This window comes from Silene latifolia, chromosome 3 (assembly GCF_048544455.1).
Source record: "Silene latifolia isolate original U9 population chromosome 3, ASM4854445v1, whole genome shotgun sequence".
NCBI classification, from domain to species: domain Eukaryota; kingdom Viridiplantae; phylum Streptophyta; class Magnoliopsida; order Caryophyllales; family Caryophyllaceae; genus Silene; species Silene latifolia.
Window position 1 is genome coordinate 14,955,519 of NC_133528.1, and position 21,194 is coordinate 14,976,712.

At 38.5% G+C, this 21,194-nt stretch overlaps 3 non-coding genes across 3 annotated transcripts; all 3 read left to right on the forward strand.

Moving 5' to 3' along the window:
- Positions 1–26: 26 nt before the first annotated feature.
- Positions 27–97, forward strand: TRNAG-GCC (transfer RNA glycine (anticodon GCC)). The gene has a single exon. It is a non-coding gene; the product is annotated as a tRNA-Gly (tRNA).
- Positions 98–18,709: 18,612 nt separating this feature from the next.
- Positions 18,710–18,780, forward strand: TRNAG-GCC (transfer RNA glycine (anticodon GCC)). Its single transcript has one exon. It is a non-coding gene; the product is annotated as a tRNA-Gly (tRNA).
- Positions 18,781–18,785: 5 nt separating this feature from the next.
- LOC141650407 (small nucleolar RNA snoR114) lies at positions 18,786–18,873 on the forward strand. Its single transcript, XR_012546445.1, has one exon. It is a non-coding gene; the product is annotated as a small nucleolar RNA snoR114 (small nucleolar RNA).
- Positions 18,874–21,194: the final 2,321 nt, after the last annotated feature.

Below are 21,194 nucleotides of genomic sequence, written 5' to 3' on the forward strand. Positions count from 1 at the left end.
TAAAAGTATCAAAGTACAATCAACAAGCACCAGTGGTCTAGTGGTAGAATAGTACCCTGCCACGGTACAGACCCGGGTTCGATTCCCGGCTGGTGCATTTCAAAGCTATGATGATTCCTGTGCTTTCAGTGCCACAATGGGTTCGGCACTCATTCATCGCTCATCGATGAACCAGCGCATCTGAGCTTTATCTTTTTATTATTTTTTTTAATCATGTTTTTATTGATTAACTACACTAAAATATTTCTTCTAATACACACTAGACGCGCGATTTTTTTTATTTTTAGATCATTTCTTATAGGAAACTTAACAGTTAAATAAAAGTATTTTAACTGTATTTTGAATCTAATATATGAACCAGCGCATCTGAGCTTTACCTTTTTATTTTTTATTTTTAATTTTTCTTAATCATTTTTTTTATTGATTAACTACACTAAAATATTTCTTCTAATACACACTAGACGCGCGATTTTTTAGATTTTTAGATAATTCCGTATAGGAAACTTAACAGTTAAATAAAAGTATTTTAACTGTATTTTGAATCTAATATATAATCAACAATTTTAATGTTTGGGATATTCTACATGGTACCCCTCAATTTTTTGACTTTCTACATGGTACCCCTACACTTTTTAAAACATACATGGTACCCCTAATTGTTGTCATTATCACTAAGTCTACCCCTAAACTTTATTTTCCGTCAATTAAAATCAGTTTTAAGCGTTAAATAATTACTTGGACGCGTAACCAAGCTTGTCATTTATCATCCCATGACATAAGGACTCTATTAAGCTCAATATCCATCTTTGGACGCGATAATTTAGCAAGGGATCAATAAATTTTCCGTAAAAAATGTTTTAGCCCATATATATCAATAAATATAAGGATCGAGATGGATATTGAGCCTAATAGAGTCCTTATGTCATGGGATAATAATTGACAAGCTTGGTTACCCGTCCAAGTCATCATTTAACGCTTAAAACTGAGTTTAATTGACGGAAAATAAAGTTTAGGGGTACACATAGTGATAATGACAACAATTAGGGGTACCATGTTTGTTTTAAAAAGTGTAGGGATACCACGTAAAAAGTCGAAAAATTGAGGGGTATCATGTAGAATATCCCTTAATGTTTAGTAGTGAGAGGTCGAAAATAGAAATTTGTCAATTTTAGCCCCAATAAAATTGACAATTTAACAGTTTTTTTTTTTAAAAAAAAATTATTCATAAAAAATCAGACTTTATGTTTAACATAAGCAACTTATGATTCTTTTTTATCCATATAAAACGTTTTACTGAAGTGTATAACTATTATTGTAGTTTTAGTACAAATATACGTAGAAAGTGGTATTTTAAAAACTTATTGTGAGAGACAGTCTCTCAAGAGTGTTCGTTACCGAACAATATATCCCAATAACTTTGTAACTTAGACTTCCGATATACATAAACATAGATTTATATGATAGTAAGAGTGCTATGTCTGTTTGACAATTATTAGTAGACATCGGTTTTTGGTAAAACTCAAGTCTTTTAGTAAGACCGTAATATTATTTTGACATCTATTCTTGTAATTGTCAGAATTTCATAACGCAAAAAAATACTCTCTTATATCAAGTCGATCATTCTACGCTTTTGTTTGAATTATGTGAATTTTTTTTTGAACAAATGTATGAAAATTAGGTGAAATGATGGCGTACACATAAAATGACGTGTTTATCTTTTCTTTTACATCCTTCTTTTAGTACAAAAATCGTACTGTCTCATAATTCGATACCAAAAATTCACATCTATTAAACGAAAGCAATTAACGCAAATTGTTACAAAATCGAAATTGATCAAATTTTGTACAACCATTTTTAGGTCGATTGCGATATATATTTGGTAAGAAATAAAAAATGATATCAACTCCACCTCACATATTACCAAAACACTTGAATGGTTGTGCTTCATATAGTCCATAGCCCTTATATATAAGAAGTGTTCTTATTGTCAACAAAACATCATCACAAGTTCAAAAAAATAACTCCTTCAACTTTTCATCAGTACTTCGTCATGGCACCGAGAACTCATCGAAAACACTCCAACAATTGTGCTACTACCTTAGCGAATTACTGTCGCTTAAGGAACACTTTAATAAGAGATTTAATTGAGCTAAAATTATGTACTGGGACGGATTCTTATACTATTTTTCAACACCCAATAACCCGGAAGTATGAAGTGTGGCCAAGTGTTGCAGAAGCACGACGCTTGGCCACTCTACACCAAAACGAGAAATACTTGAGAATCCTCAACGGTGAGGTAACCGTTGTCGACGGAGCAAATGGTGAGTTGTAAGAAGGAAATCTCTCCGTGAACAAGGATGATGATACACATGCATGTTATTTTGAACTATTTTATATGAAACTTGTGTTATATATCCAAATTTCACAATAAAGAGTATACATTTTATCTTTTATATACATTGATTGATTTTTTCTTATATTTTTTGTTGGTGTTATATGAGACATAATACCAGTACAATGTAGGTAAATTTGGCAAAATTGACGACCCGGTCCAATACCCGAACTCAAGACCGGAATTTGACCCGGACCCAAATTGACTAGATCCAATACAACCCGACCCGAATATTTATTATTGCAAATGGATATTATCCACAAATAACTTGATAATATTTGACCCAAAATGACTCGGACTTGAATTGACCTGACTCGACCCGGCCTCGACCCATTTACCAGGTCTAAATATAGAGAGACTCAAGTCGTTCGACCTTCTCAAGAATACAAGTCAACATCGCGCGTAGAGTGCATACATTCTATGTAACACCCCTGTGAACCCCCGCAATAATACCAACGTAAAACAAGTAAAAGTAAAGCGGAATTTAGGAAATTTTTGAAATTTTTTAAAGTTTAAAGCGCGGGTTCAATAAAACCTACAACAAGGTAAAGTATGTGGAAATGAAAATTAGGTCCATGCAGACATGATAGTCAAAAATGGGGAAAAGATATCTCTCGAATGACAAGACGATAATGGGTGAGTCTAAGCAATCCTACTAAACAGACTACTAAGCCAAGGTGCTCGCTAGCTCACACGTCTAAGCCCCACACATGCAATCTTCACAAATCTGTCATTCATGTAAACATGAAAGTCACAGTCATTGGGGAGTAACTCAGGGTTCTCCCAGCCACAATATGTCAAAATACACATAACAAGGAACTCAAATATGTAAATCATATGAGGTTTTACAAATGACATGAACATCAAAAGATCTATAATTAAACATATCAAATTAAATGAGGGGGGAACAAGAAAGATCAATATTAGCATATTAGAGCATGCGCAATGGTGGGACTCCCCATATTTTATCTCTCCTTTTCTTATTCGTCGACCACATTCTCCACTAACTTTTTCATTTACCCTCTCCATTTTATAATATCATGTCCGCAACAATGAGGTTCCCCAACAAAATTAAATTACTCACAACATTTTGGGAACCTCCCCAAAAAAATACAAAAAAAGCTTTGCATTTTCTTGGGGACCTCCCCTAAAAGTAGAGGAGCCCCAAGTGACGGGGAGGGTAATGCAATAATGGGGTGCCCCATATGATGAGAGAGAGGGTATATGGGGAGGCAAATTTCCGCCTTTGCGGATGCTCTTAAAGACTCAACTATTCATAAGCATAAGTAGATAAGATAAGGAAGCAAATAATAACATAGGCATGATCACTTAATCGCGAGCTCGAATTCTAATGAAATATGACAAATGCAAATTATCTAAACCATGCAAGACCTTCACTACTCAATCCAGATAACTCCCTTGGTAGGACGACAATAATGATTACAATGATTCAGTCCTAGTCTAAATCTAGCCAGACTCTCGGGACATAATAGTTCCCGATTTGACATGCGACAGAACAGTCCGCATCCAAGTGTGACACCCCCATACTCCAAGTGCCTTACCAGGACCACTAAAGGTATGAGAACGCCACCATCTCGGTTACCCGAGGCAATGATAATCAAATAGACAATAACGAAACGTACTTAAATGATTACAAAGTTTAAGTGATACAACTAAACTCCAAAACTGTTAAAAGAAAATACAACTGTTCTCAAATGTTAAACCAACTAGCTAAAGAACAACGTTCGACACAGCGGAAGACTTCTAAAACAGCTCGTGATGACTCAACCCAACTATTCCATGCGCATCAACCAAACCTGCTCAATAAATGCTCACCACCCCCGAATGGATCACCACAGTTTTTAAAACATTTAAACGGGGTCAGTACTAATTACACAAAAATAAATACCGTAAAGGAACAATATCACAAACAGCACAAACAGCTCAACAAACCCCAGTTTCCATCTCAAATCTCCACACAACTGACTACACACTAAAGTGTGTAGCCCTGCCAGAGTACCCATCGCAACAGATACTCCACACCGCCAGTGGGGGATCGCAGCCGTTCCCACCTAAGCCCCGCTCATCTCCATCGAGCGATAAACCCATGTTCATTAATGTGCACATCCCTCCTGTGGCGGGTTCCACAGGAGGCGAATCAGGGCGTGAAGCCACCTCCCGCAAGTGACTCCACTCAGCCAGGGACGCACCCCGAAGATCACAGACAGATACAACAACAATCAACGATATTAATCAACAACCGTCACAAACACCAGCAGTATACTTTAACAATAATCACAACCGTCTAAATCAATCAACAATATGAAATCACAACCGTCTAAATCAATCAACAATTACTAACTACAGCACAATCACCACACATTATGTAATTAATACCGAGTAGGGAAACCCTACCTGGAGAAGCAACCACCATAGACGATCTAGCAGCTAATCAGAATTCTCCTCTACGAATCCTCCTCCTATAACATGTATACATTCAATTACTACCACACACATACAAATCACCCAAAATCCTCAAAATGAGGGTTTTAAAGAAACTCAACCAAATGCTATAAAAATTATACAAGGAACTTACCCTTGACACGATGATCACAACGACGTAAAGAACAAGATGATCCGACTCTCCTAGCCTTGGGGATTTGCTAATGATGCGATGAATCAACTTACGTAACTTCCTTCTCTCAATTTAGGTTTTTCGAATGATAAAACGATTTAAGAAAAGCGACGGAACTTATTATATATTAATCTTGCATAATTAACAAAACCCGTCAAAACTCAGCCCGTAAACTCACTTACTCGATCGAGTAAGGCACTTACTCGATCAAGTGCCCCATACTCGATCGAGTACCCAACTTACTCGATCGAGTACCCTACAGACAGACTACTGTTTTGCGTCAAAAACTACTTACTCGACAGAGTAAGCCCCACTCGATAGAGTACCCATAGACTCATAAAACCGTAGTATTACAGTCTTCCCTCCTTAAAAAGAACTTCGTCCCCGAAGTTCAACCCATAAACAAAAACAAAACATACTAACTCAATCAAGACATAACAACGCAAATAAGAACTCAAAACAAAACTCCAACCCATCAAACATGGACTCCCAACACCAACTCCACCAACTATGTCTACACCCACAACATGACTCACGATATCATATCCACCACATTATAGCCTATCTCGACACTAACTCCATACACTAGTAACTACCCTCCACAAACGCCGCTAGCTCCGTTTCACTAACATATATCCAATAGAAAATCCAATATCAAGACACTCATAAACATCAAACGGAATGTTACATTCTACCACCCTTAAAAGGAACTTCTTTCTCGAAGTTTACTCACACTTATAAACATCATCATCCAACTGCCAAAACTATGGAACTCATAATCATCATCATCCAACTGTCAATACTATCGAAATATTCTCACACTCCTAAGCATCACACTACTACAAGCACAGCCATGGCCCTTTTAACAATATCAACCACAATATATACAAGTCCATTCATTATGCTACATCAATACTCTACTTCCAATTGTACTACAACATGCACAACTAACAAACTCTCTTGTATCTCATCCTACTCTTCTTAAGATAAATGTTACGTCCTCGTAACTCACTATACTAAATCCTAGCTGTATCTTCTCATTATCCTTATCACCACTGCATGTCAAACATAACCGCCTGATACGTGTCTATTATATGATGTTTTACACCTCATTCTACACGCGTTTCAGAGCTCAATTAGTAGTTTATTCTACTATTTTTCCTATTTCCGTCTACTTTTGTGTTTTTTGTGTGATATTGCAGAAATATGAAGATTTCAGCGGAAAATAAGCCAAATCCGTCCCTAAGTGTTTAGCATAGCATTTGACATGAAGGAAAATCTTGAGTAATGAACTTGGCGCGCGTTTCAAGGCCTAAAGATAGCAAAAGCATGAGTGCGTACAAGTTACAAGCATTTGACAAGCAAAGAAGCACTTTACGATATTATAGCCTGTTTCAAATGGCTATATCTCGAGTTTTAGAGCTGATAATCAAGTGATTCCAATTGAAGGTGAAAGCTTATCCTCTTAGCTTTCCAACTCCGTGAGAATCGCTTTATTCCGATAAGTAACGAAGAAATGGCTGCTGTTTTAATATCGGCGCGCGCTGTAGAATTCGTCAGAATGTATTGCTGTACAACACGTTTGGTCGATCGACTGGATACATTGGTCGACCGACCAAGTATACTGAAGCACGAGATTTATTTTTTGTCAGAAGCTACTGTTACCCCGACATTTGGTCGGTAGACTGATACATGTGGTCGATAGACCACTCCACAATCTGACGAGAAACTAAAAGACGTGATTTAAGCCCATTGTAATTAGGTTTAGTGAGGAGGTGTTACGTGAAAATCTATTTAACGTAACTCAATGCTTTGTAATCAGTATCAAGTTATTTCATCATCCTTAGTTTAGACCTAGAAAATAATAATCTAGCTTACGTTTCATTCACAATAAAGGTTTACTGCTTCCGGATCTATTCTTCACTTGTTCCAATTTCGGTAATCCTTGTTCTTATTCTTCAGTTTAATTACTGTTTTATTAGTTTAGAAATTGCTAGTTTAGATCCCTTGAACCCTAGATTAGTTTATGCGTTATTATTGCTGCAATTATTCGATCATGTCTTTCTTTATAGTTTTTACGAATTTCATTGTTGTTATTATCGTTATTATGTCTAGCTAAATCACCCCTTTCTAGGATGTAGGCGAACTTAGCGTAGATGACACTAGAATAGTTACCCTCGGATTAGGGCTTGGTCGACCGACTGACTTATCTGGTCGGTCGACTGAGTCGGTTGGTCGGTCGACTGGGGTAGCTGGTCGATCGACCACCTTCGTGTCTGATTTGCTTCGTTTGAATCATTAAGTGCAATATTTATCAATGAGACCTAGCGGAGACTTGTTAGATGCTTAGTTTTGACCAACCCGTAGATCGAAATATAGGGAAGGACTTAAATTAACGAATTAAGACGGCTAAATTGCTAGACTGAAAGGTAAGTGATTTAGGCATTAAGATTACTAATCAAGAACGGAAGTTAGTATTAGTGAGACCTAGGGACTAGTAGCATAGGCCGAAAGGAGCTACTAGTTAATTTGGACCGAGAGGACTTGTCATACCCATCACCCACGACTGTATTTTGAGACCTACCTAGACTTATGTGCCATCGAAGCTGTAGTGACCCGATCATCCTAGCCCCTTTTATTATTGGTTTACATCATTTTCTTTACCGCTTTTTGTCTTTTATTTGCATTTAGTTTTTAATCTATTTGCCTTAGAATTAGTTCCAAATCAAAATCCCCCTCATTGTTACCCTAAAACTAGAATATTGAACAATAGAAACTCCCCCGCCTCTTTGTGGTTCGACTCTGTTACCACTAACTTCTGTTAGTTTTAATAGATATTATAAATATTATTTTTGGTGCACACAACGACAGGCATCAAATTTTGGCGCCGTTGCCGGGGAGGCAGCGCTAGTTTTTATTGTTTTATTATTTTAGTCTTTTTCTTAGTTTAAGGAGCTTTTGTTCCTTAATCTTTTCTCATTGTTTTTGTGTAGTTTTATCTTATGCGCAGGTCTCAACAAGGCGAATTATTTCCCCTTGATCTCGAGCTAGATAGGACTTTGCGCGTGAAGAGGAGATTATTTCAAGAACAACAGTCAGAGGAAGAACCTGGTTCTCATTCCAGTTTTTACGAGAACGAATTATTTGAGGAGAACCCACCATTATCTCCAGTTTCTTCAACCGACACCGTTACCTCACCAGATTTTCTAGAGATGGCCGAAGAAGCTAGTATAGCCAGTCACTCCGAGCCAGCAACTGCGAATCTCTATAAGGGATTCGTATTACCAGGGACGGAAAGAAAATTTGAGCCAAAACCGTCTTATATTAACTTGGTTGAGAGAAACCAATTTGGGGGAGCTGCAAATGAAGATGCGGCAAAACATATGGAGACATTCATTGATTACTGCTGCTCCATACCCCTACCAGCAGGTGTGACCCAGGACCAGGTAAAGGAGATGATGTTTATATTCTCACTCCGTGATGCTGCTAGGGAGTGGTACCGAGACCTGGACCAAGCTGCTAATGGGATCACTGATTGGAATTCGCTGGCCCTAGCATTCTACAAGAAATATTTCTCTGCCTTGAAGACCAATGCCATTAGAGCTCAGATCACGAGCTTTAAACAGGGTCCTGATGAGAATTTTCATGAGGCGTGGGTCCGTTTCAAGAAGCTGGTGCAAACTATTCTGCACCATGGGATCGAGCAATGGAGCCTATGCAATCAATTTTATAATGGGCTTTACGACGATCAGAGGGCTATCCTGGATGCGGCAGCTAATGGCAGATTCCAGGAGAATGTTGGAGAAACTAAGGGGTGGAAAATTATTGATGATATGGCCACCCATAAAGCTGATCATGGAAATTCCAGGGGAAATCAAAGGAGAGCTGCTGAATCCCCTTCTGTAGCTGCATTAGAGGCTCTTACGGCGAGATTTGATAAGTACGAGTTGGGAGGAGCTTCAAAAGGAGGGATTTATCAAGTGAATGCTGTGTCAGACGGTCCTTTCGTCTGCAAGAGATGTGGAGGAGAAGGACATGTTGCAGATTTTTGTCCTAATTCTTATGAGTTTTGTGCTGCTTTTCAACATTATAGGCAGACAAACACTTATTTTGAGTCGAATGTCCATCCAAACTTGAGGTGGAGTAGCCAGAATGTCCAAAATCCGACTCCACCTTCGCAGCAGCAGAACTATGTACCTCCACATAAGCAACAACAATAGTTCCAAAAGCCTCCGTATGTGCCCCAACAACAGCAACAGCAGTCCCAAAATTCCGACTTCACTGAGTTGAAAAATTTGTTGCTGAAGGAGTCTCAAGCTAGAGAGGTCGGGATGAAAATGTTGGAGTCTCAGATTGCTCAACTAGCTAGCAAGAGTGCAACTCGAGCTACTGGGCAACTACCATCGCAACCGGACCAAAAGAAGGAGACCCTTAATGCTATTACTACCAGGAGTGGGTCTACACTTGAGGGTCCTACAGTTGAAAATGCTAAAGGAAAGAAAAAGGCTGCTGAAAAGGGGAAGAAACAGAAGACGTATAGCAGCACTGTCAGTCGACCGACCGTCCCAAGCAGTCGACCGACCACCTCCACTGTTCCAGAAGTGGTTTCTGATGTTTCTGAAAATTCGGGTAAAATTAACCCTGGTCGACCGACCGAGGAGGGTGGTCGACCGACCACCCACGCTGTTGATTCCGAGTTGTTTCGTCCCTCTATACCCGATAACTTGAGGGATTTTCTGTTCCGGAGTGAGAGTACTCCGAGATTCTTGAGGCGAGCTCCAAATGCGGATGGTTCCATTCCAGTCCCATATCTGGAGAGGCTAATTCCGACCAAAGAACAGGTATCTTTCGATAAATTCAAAGATGTGATTCGTAGTTTAAATGTTCAGGTACCTTTCCTTGAGTTGGTCAATCAAGTGCCTGCTTACATGAAATTCATGAAGCTGCTTTTAACTAAAAAGCGGTCACTTGAACCTGTCCAGTCCGTAGCATTTACTGAGGAGTCCAGCTCCTATTTGACCCAGACTGTCCCCCGAAAGTTAGCTGACCCAGGTAGTTTCTCTGTCCCATGTTCTATTGGCACCTTTCCCATAGAGAAAGCCTTATGTGATTTGGGGGCTAACATTAGTGTCATGCCCTTAAGTCTAGCGAAGAAATTAGGCCTGACCAAATTTGTCGTGACCAACATGACTGTTCAGATGGCTGATCGCTATGCGGTCCAGCCAATAGGAGTTTTAGAGGACATTCCTGTCCAAATAGGGAAATTCTTTTTCCCTGTTGACTTTGTTGTCCTAGACATGCCCGAGGACGATCATATACCTATCATTTTAGGGAGACCATTTTTGCACACTGCTGGTGCAATAATTGATGTTGGGGAGCGGATCTTGACCTTTAGGGTGGGCAAACAGTCCATTGTTTTTGCTCAAACCGCTAGAAAGAAGGATCCCATGTGGGCTGTTACATGCAATGCTATTTCTGCTAAACCGTCTTATGTGGTCATTTCTGATGTTCCTACTTTATTGCCTGTACCCATTATTCCTGCTGTTGTGACACCTCCGCCCCAGATTGGGAGCAAATTGGAGGACGATTTGTCTGTTTCATCTATTGCAGGAGCTGGTTTGGGGAAGGATGAGCTGCCCGTTACTCCAGTTGAGCCTATTGTTCAGAGAGGTGGCCTAGGATGCTTGAGCTATGGCACTGACGAGGAGCCTGAAGAGGATGAGCCGGCCAAAGTTACAGTTTCTGACTTGGAGCTTGAGGAGTCAGATGACAAGTGGGAGGATGCGTCAGATGTAGATCCGTCAGACGATGTTGTGGATTGGAGTGCTGAGAAGATAACCACCGTGGAGGGTACTTCGTGTAGCCAGAAGCCATGGTCGGAGATTTTCCGCATTTTTCGCGGATAAACATTTTATTGCTTGAGTTTTTAAGACAATTTATCGCATTTAAGACTTTTTACTGTTTTTGGTTTGCGCGAGACTTCGCTTTGTTTGGTTTGTTTTAGGATTTTTAAGACTATAGACTACTTTTATTGGGTTTGCGCAAATTTTGGGCGCGTTTATATTGTGCATTTGCAGGTTTGTAGACCGTATTAACTCAATCTATTGAGTTAAAATCGAAGAAAACGAGTTCTGCTTCAGGTGCAGTGGTCGGTCGACCAGTCCCATCAGTCGACCGACCGGACCGCAGCTTCCAGAGAGTACTGTTCTTCACGACACATGGTCGGTCGACCACACCCTGTGGTCGGTCGACCCTTCTTGCTGTTGTTACCTGTTTTAGCGATCATGCTTGGTCATCTCGTGAAGCGTGAATGGGCATTCTAGGGAGTTTTTCTCTCTATTCTTTCCCTTTCACTTTTGTTTTCGTTTTCTTCTACTTTAATTCCATGCACATTTTTCTCGCCCAAATTCCTTTATTTCCGAATGATGTTTGCTTTTCTGTCTTTCAGGTATCTATTGGTAGCACTGTTGGCTACCGAAACCTCCTAAGTCGCGCTGGTTTGGGGAGGTTTCCGTTCGCGCATGAAGTCTTGTGAGTTCCCGACATCTTTTTTCTCTTATGTCTTATTTAGTTGTAGTTCTTTAAATGCAAATTCCCATTTCCTTTTTCACTTCTTATACATGATTTTGCACAATAGGGACATTGTGTGATTTGGTTTGGGAAAGGGTTTTGCATTATATAGCATTCATATGTTTTTGCATTCACGTTTAATTATTCTGTTTGCATTGTTATTCAATTTCTCCATATATACAAAAATTCAAAAAAATTGAAAAATTTCAAAAAATTCAAAAAATTGCACGTTTATTTTAGCATGTAGGTCGAGTCGGAACGGTAGTATTTCAATGATGACATTGCATTTGCATCTATTTATGCCTAAGCCTTGCTTAATTGACATGTTATTAGTAGAATCTTTTTGCATAGTCTACGAGTTTTCGTAAAATATCTTGCTGAGCTTGAAACTTGACTTAGATTTTTGGCAAACTACATCATTTTCTGAGGTTTAGAGCCTATAACTGGTGTCATCTGTGACCGTTTTATCTAGGATTGTGAGTAGTTACTCCTTATGAGACATGTTATATCAATATGCATAAGTATGAATTTAATCTGCTTAATACCTGTATGCATTCGGTTTGTGGTTTGTTGACACATGTGGTAGAGGTTTCCCTTTATTCATTTTACCCATGAGCCCCTCATAGTCAAAAATAGCTTTTGTCCCTTTTACTACATCCTATATTCAGCCTGCCTTTGTCAAGCTAGTAGTATTAGTCTTTGGGAATGTTCTTATTATTTTTGGTTGCATATGCTCTTATTGAGTTAATGTTGGATGAAAGAATGAAGGAGGAAAAAGAATTGAAAAAGTTGAAAAGAAATAGAAGGGAAAAAGAAGAGAAAAAAGAGATTCGAAAAATTTCAGTCTATCGACCGGCTACATTGGTCAATCGACTGAGTACTGCAAAGAAAAAGAAAATTCGAAAAATCACATGTTGCAATTGTTATGAGTTGGTGATTTTATACTCCCATGTATTATTTCTAATTATTGGGGAGTTTAGTTGTTGTTAGGTTGTGAGTTTAAGTGCTTGATAATTAGCACTGGTTTTATTGAAAATCTTGAGCAAGAAGTTGGATGTTGTCATATGGTTTTGTTTAGGTACTAGCTTGATCACCTATACCTCCACATTCCCATAAATGTTTTGCCTCTTCTTACCCATTACCTCACATATCCATATTTACCTCGGCATGTGTCATGGTCATTTGTTTGGTTGGAATGCATATGTACGGTTGTAGAGATCATTTTCATATTAGATTGCAGACATGTTCTTATAGGTCGTAGTTAGGTGAGTGTCATTACAAAATTATTTCTTTCTATCTTTACATATATTCACCTGTGCTTATGTGTGATATGAGCGACCCGTGAGAGTCCATAATGATAAGTCTCTATAGTTGACGGTTCAGCAGTTTTTAACGACTACATAACTCGTTTGCATGATTCATATTGCTAATTGATTGTTGATTTGTAGCATTAAATTGGTTTAAGCTTTACTTGTTGCATTTCGCTCTGAGATTGAACTCGTTCCATTAGGTTCTAAGATCGAGTCTAGTTCTTGCTTGGGGACAAGCAAGGGTTTGGTTTGGGAAGTTTGATGTGTGTCTATTATATGATGTTTTAAACCTCATTCTACACGCGTTTCAGAGCTCAATTAGTAGTTTATTCTACTATTTTTCCTATTTCCGTCTACTTTTGTGTTTTTTGTGTGATATTGCAGAAATATGAAGATTTCAGCGGAACATGAGCCAAATCCGTCCCTAAGTATTTAGCATAGCATTTGACATGAAGGGAAAGCTTGAGGAATGAACTTGGCGCGCGTTTCAAGGCCTAAAGATAGCAAAAGCATGGGTGCGTACAAGTTACAAGCATTTGACAAGCAAAGAAGCACTTTACGATATTGCAGCCTGTTTCAAATGGCTATATCTCGAGTTTTAGAGCTGATAATCAAGTGATTCCAATTGGAGGTGAAAGCTTATCCTCTTAGCTTTCCAACGACGCGAGAATCGCTTTATTCCGATAAGTAACGAAGAAATGGCTGTTGTTTTAAGATCGGCGCGCGTTGCAGAATTCGTCATAATGCATTGCTGTACAACACGTTTGGTCGATCGACTGGATACATTGGTCGAACGACCAAGTATACTGAAGCACGAGATTTATTTTTTGTCAGAAGCTACTGTTACCCCGACATTTGGTCGGTAGACTGATACATGTGGTCGATAGACCACTCCACAATCTGACGAGAAACTAAAAGACGTGATTTAAGCCCATTGTAATTAGGTTTAGTGAGGAGGTGTTACGTGAAACTCTATTTAACCTAACTCAATGCTTTGTAATCAGTATCAAGTTATTTCATCATCCTTAGTTTCGACCTAGAAAATAATAATCTAGCTTACGTTTCATTCACAATAAAGGTTTACTGCTTCCGGATCTATTCTTCACTTGTTCCAATTTCGGTAATCCTTGTTCTTATTCTTCAGTTTAATTACTGTTTTATTAGTTTAGAAATTACTAGTTTAGATCCCTTGAACCCTAGATTAGTTTATGCGTTATTATTGCTACAATTATTCGATCATGTCTTTCTTTATAGTTTTTACGAATTTCATTGTTGTTATTATCGTTATTATGTCTAGCTAAATCACCCCTTGCTAGGATGTAGGCGAACTTAGCGTAGATGGCACTAGAATAGTTACCCTCAGATTAGGGCTTGGTCGACCGACTGGCTTATCTGGTCGGTCGACTGAGTCGGTTGGTCGGTCGACTGGGGTAGCTGGTCGATCGACCACCTTCGTGTCTGATTTGCTTCGTTTGAATCGTTAAGTGTAATATCTATCAATGAGACCTAGCGGAGACTTGTTAGATGCTTAGTTTTGACCAACCCGTAGATCGAAAGATAGGGAAGGACTTAAATTAACGAATTAAGACGGCTAAATTGCTAGACTGAAAGGTAAGTGATTTAGGCATTAGGATTACTAATCAAGAACGAAAGTTAGTATTAGTGAGACCTAGGGACTAGTAGCATAGGCGAAAGGAGCTACTAGTTAACTTGGACCGAGAGGACTTGTCATACCCATCACCCACGACTGTATTTTGAGACCTACCTAGACTTATGTGCCATCGAAGCTGTAGTGACCCGATCATCCTAGCCCCTTTTATTATTGGTTTACATCATTTTCTTTACCGCTTTTTGTCTTTTATTTGCATTTAGTTTTTAATCTATTTGCCTTAGAATTAGTTCCAAATCAAAACCCCCCTCATTGTTACCTTAAGACTAGAATATTGAACAATAGAAACTCCCCCGCCTCTCTGTGGTTCGACCCTGTTACCACTAACTTCTGTTAGTTTTAATAGTATTATAAATATTATTTTTGGTGCACACAACGACAGGCATCACCGTCTATACTCTAAACACTCACCATTCCTATATCCAAGGCTCTCTTACTTAAACAGTTCTCATACCTCAATTCACTCGGCACACCACCTAACCTATACCACAAAATCTTTAGCTTAACCAAAATGTCAACTGTTCCCTATTACCGCCAAAACGACATAGTCCTGTATACATGCATCTATCTCCATACTCATAACTCACGATCCACAATTATTACACACACTCACACTAGATCCTCAAGTTCTTTTCTTTCACTACCGCAAAACTCATCCATAACTTACCATGATACTAATTTCCAACACTCTATACTCACTGTCCCAATAAAAGATTATGAACCACTTGCAGTTTTCAGATCAGTACAACACATGTCCCACCATTCACTTGCCATTACTAAGTCCACCAACGCCTCCTCTAAAAGAACATCACAAGTATTCCAACAACCTCTCGCAACTGTGTCCCGTCAACAGGATGTCACTATGCCATGACAACAACGAAAACAAGCACAACTCTCTTCCATAACATACTCTACCCTTACTCCCAAACTAAAACTGGTAAGAAATATCAATAAACAAAACAATCATCTATATGTACAACCCGAAACTCACATAAAGCAACATCAAACAAACAACAATCTATGTATATCTGGTATGTACTTTCGAAACTCGAATCGTAATCATCCCGCCTACTACACCACAATAGTGACGACATCGCAACACTGCCACCAACAGCCGCACCGCAGCGCGAAAATACCCGCATCACAACACGAAGTACCGTGCCCGGATCACCACCCGAGGCACAACAACTACGTCAATAGACATCACAACCACATACAATTCTCATAAACACTGACTCAGTATAACTTTCCGAACAAGAAAATTTACTCAAAACTGCTTTACTGGCTCATAACACAACATATTATACGGAATAAACAAACAAGAATCTCATGAATATCATCCATACCTTTTTATGAATAAACATATATCAGGAATACACATACAAGTATAACTAGCCATGCCAGATTACCCAAACTATCACTTTTGAACATCATACCATTAGTTTACCGTATCCAACATATATCACAAAACATTCATATAACAACTTTATAACTATCACACCATACCATCTCTCGTGAGGTCAGAACCTCACACAAACATTTATACACATCATAGACCCGTAATCACATACAACTAGTCAATCCTGATCACGTAAGTTACCACCTGATAAAGGTTACCTCTCGCCCATAACACATTCTTCCATTCGCATAACCATCATCCCCTGCCAAATATAACCATACAACTAATACTCAACCACTAGCAACCGCCTCTTAAGACCACATCTTATACTTCCCCACAAACGTACATACAATCCGGCCTCTACCAAATCAACCTCTTTAGAATTGCTATCTTTCTAATTGACTATCACCCTTAACCACTAGTGACAACACCACAATACCCTCACTGCTCGTATAACAACCCTTTTACACTCATCTCTAAACATCACAGTTTCTTTCCTACCTTTGGTTAACATCCCAAATAACGAACATCAAATCCATCAACAAAATTACCCCAACACTATTTCCAATTCCATCCTTAATTGCATCGTCACCCAACTCACCACCAAGGTCTCATATCGTGTAAATTCTTTACCCGACTTCTTACTTTCCTTAATTCCCCGAAACTCATGACTAATCATGTTGTCCTGAAACTCCTATATAACCCTTAACTAACATCCTCATGATAGTATCATAAATCTCGATGATTCCTTACTTCTATATCACATAACTCTGGTCAACATTTTTCTCAGCTTACTTTTATCCTTCTTTTCTCTTTACACTCAACAATACCAATTAATAGTTCAACTCCTTATTCCTTCTACCTAACTCTTTAGTAATCCAGTTACCCTTTTGCTGCTCCAAAACTCAAATTCCATTATTTCATATTAGTACCATCTCAATCTTTCTTACCATCGATCTTTTCTTATCCTGCTATTACTCACACTTAACATAAATCAGTCCAGACCATCTCTTGCTATTACTCACACTGATCTCCAATCTCTCCCTTTTTTTTTGTCCCAAAACTCATTTCATAACGTTACTTGCCCAAGAAAATCACACATTAGTTTCACCTCTTGATAATGCAAATTCCCAAACTCACTCGCTATCTGCAAATCCACGTCGCGACATGTCTCCATTAAGTTCACTATATACCACTCTTCTCCATCCCTTTAAAACGACCTTTCACTACATATATTCTTAACCCACACGATTCCTAACCATCTCCCTCCATAATTCTTTACACATCTCAAGTTGCCACTATCCACATTCTTCCTTTCAATCTTTTCATTCTCACGTTCCTTAGACTCACATCATCCCTTGCCCACATTCACTTACTTTTACATTACTCAACACACAATCATATCACTCATCTCATCTCACAAAACATGCTCCATGCCTTAATAAGTCTTACCAATCTTCCTTTTCTTTTCCACTACCTATCACAACCGCATATAACTCATGTCCTCCCCCACCGAACTCATACTCACCACAGGTGTCACTCCTTACATCATAAGATTGGGTAACTTACGCATCAAGACCAACACACATATAAAGCAAAGCATAAGGAAGCCTAATAGGGCAAGGGGAGACTGGTTTAATCAGCTGTTTTGTTTTTCCACATCACATTCTAAAGCTAAATATATCGGAAACACGAAACCTATGTGCCTCATCATGAACCAAAAAAGGGAAAACTTTGTATCTGTTTTTGATGAGGATGATCATGATTCTTGCAGGTATTTGGGTTGTTAACAAAGCCTCTAATACGGTTTCTGCTCCCTCATCCAAAACACTTCAATAGTGCAAGCACTATATCAACACCTGATCTGGGAAGTCCTAAATTACTCATTTTACCACTTCTTGAGAGCCGAGGAGAGTCGGAAGTTGACGGGTTTAACCAAGATGGTCGACCTGGCAGCCTCCGCATGCTTCTAAATGCTCCAACTCACACTGTCCACTATTATTGGCGAAAATTTGATGATTCTTTCATGCGCCCTGTCTTTGGTGGGCGCGGCTTTGTACCCTTTGTCCCTGGCTCACCAACCGAACAAAGCACCCATGATTTGACGCCAACAACTTAAGAGGATAAAAAAAACCACCCGTGTCAACTTTGTATGAGATACAGACCGGTGGTTTGATCTATAATGCAGGACCCCACGACCATGATCACAAGAAGCGAGAATCCGTCTTGATGGAATTCCTGCTGTGAGGATTTTGTACCATACTTCCTGTAAATATATGGATTTGGGTTATGGTGACGATTATTTTAGGACTCCATAGAGCATGGTAGTCCAATGTATTCTTTGATGTAGCTATAGCAGCCGACTCTAGCTTGTCTAGTCGATTACTTGGTTGATTGTAACATTGATAAGCGTGTGTCCGTACTCCATATCTATCACCTGTATCTATCACTTGTACAGTTGTACCCTTTTTTGTACGCTTATTGCTTATCTAGGACTGTTTCCTTCACCAAATTCGCCATGTGGTGTGTAATGTAAAACGTCTATATAAAGCCTTAGTTTCAAAGTGATTTGTAGTCGGTTGACATGAATCATGTTGTCGTAATTGTTGGAAGATAAAAGAATGCTTTCTCCACTGGAATGTTCAGCACAAATGTGGATACTGACTCTGAACTATCCAAAAGGGGAGTTTAAGTTATATCATAAACAAACAAAGTATCAAAGTATAATCAACAAGCACCAGTGGTCTAGTGGTAGAATAGTACCCTGCCACGGTACAGACCCGGGTTCGATTCCCGGCTGGTGCATTTCAAAGCTATGATGACTCCTGCGCTTTCAGTGTCACATTGGGTTCGGCACTTACTCATCAATCATCGATGATAACCTGCGCATCTGAGCTTTACCTTTTTAATTGACAATTTAACAAATTTTTTTATTTTAAAAAAAAAAATTATTCATAAAAAATAAGGCTTTATGTCTATCATAAACAACTTATGATTCTTTTTTATCCATATAAAACATTTTAAAGGAATGTATAACTATTATTGTAGTTTTAGACTTTTAGTACAAATATACGTAAAAAGTGGTATTTCAAAAACTTATTGAGAGAGCCTCTCAAAAGTGTGCGTTACCGAACAATATATCCCAATAACTTTGTAAATTAAACTTCCGATATACATATACGTAGATTTATATGTTAGTGATAGACCTTGCAAACAGATTATGTCGTGTCATGTTCGTGTTCGTGTCAATATTAAACGAGTCACCACTACCCCAACCCTAACCCGACCCAATTACATAATTGGGTCATTTGTTTCAACCCTAACCCGACCCATTTAATTTTTCTATAACCCAACCCGACATGTTTAACCCATTTAACTTTAAGTAGGTCATTTTAACCAACTTAACCCGTTTAACCCAATAAACTAATGCAATAAACTACGCTTTATAATCCTACTAGATTTTGTCCCGTACGTTGTACGGGTTATAATATTGATTCGTCTCTAATTGTATCTTCGCAATTGAGAAGTTATGTTTACTTTCTTAACATTAGTTTTCTCGTGAGAATGTGAGTATATACAAATACATTAAAATATTTTTTTTAGAATATGAGTATATACAAATAAATTAACCTTTTTTTTTTTTATGATTTGTGTATATAAAAGTTATAATCGCTATGCACGAGTAACTAAATAGTGTTCTATTTGTAAGTGAGCTTGTACAAATGTAGTTTTTTTTGCATCTGGAAAATGTAAGTTTTCCTTCGTAGAATAAATAATTAATGAGTTAAATACAGGCCTGACTAACTCAATATTAATTGTTATATGTTATATTTGAAGAATAATTAGAAATTATTATTATTTTAAATATTTTAAATTACAAAAATAATTGAAAAATCAAGTTTATATATTTTATTAAATTAATATAATATTTATAAATTCTTCACTATAAGTATGGTAAGTAATATTAATTATAATATTATTATTATTGAATATGATTGCTTTTGACAAATAAAATATACCATACGAATCTATATTTTGACATGTATTCTGATTCTACCTCGACCCGTGACCCGTATAAGCCCACCCATATTTAGTCTGACTCGTATTCGAGTTTAACATGTATGAACCGCCTCAGCAGCCGACCCATCCAACCCGTTTGAGTGGTCTAGCAAACCTTGCATCAAAGTCATGTGGTAATTATCTAAATTTTGTAGTCTGACCCGTATTCGAGTTTAACATGTATGAACCGCCTCAGCAGCTGACCCATCCAACTCGTTTGACTGGTCTACAACTGTATTAAAATTCTTATCATTTTAGCTTTTTACTTTGAAAGTTGGGATCTCGTGAGTTTGGTTCTTACGGTGAGTTGTGAGTTTGAAAAATCTCAACCATTAAATATAAGAAAATAGATGGCTGAGATTGAACCATATATAATAACAGCTAACACAATGAGAAGATACGCCATCTATTCTTTCGGCCGAAAAACCTGAGAAGTTTGTAATTGGATTAACGAAGTAATTAATACGCTCGTGTTCACCACCAACAACCCATCTCCGCTGCCTAATTCACGCACCACCACAAGCAGCCGCCCCTTCTCCTTGCAACGCCACCATTGAAGACCCGAAACCGCATCAGAAGTAGCCAAGGTACTGCTCCAAATAATTTGATTGAAATAAAGAACTGAAGTGAAGGAATGGGATCAGTGTTGGGCTCCGTCCGGTGCAACGTCGTCAGGCAAGGTTCAATTGGACTTCAGCCGGTGCATTTCTAACTCGGCCGGCGTATCTCATTTTTTTGACTTTTCTTCTATGAAGTCCGTGATGCGTAAATGTTGGGCTTTGCTGGGATCTTTTGTTTTGTTCCCAATGGTCTTATTTCTTTACATTGGAAAGTTACTTAATTGCCCTTACTAATACTCCCCATATAAATACAACAAAACCCCAAATTAGAGGGGGGTCTCGATATTGGTTTTTGTTCTGGATAGAGGCAGAGAACGGGAAAATGGGAGGAGCGGTAGAGTAGCTTTAGGGTAGCTTTAATTATTGTTCATAGAAAATCAAAAGTACTAACATAGCAACCACCAAGTCGTATTAGTCCAATTGATGGAGTCGGGTTCGGAATTGAGCCTTGTTAGTTGCTCGTTGCGGGTTGGCTGAAACTGTATGATACTGTCTTCTGATTGATATAAGACTCAATACTTGCTGCAGAGTGAGTCGTTT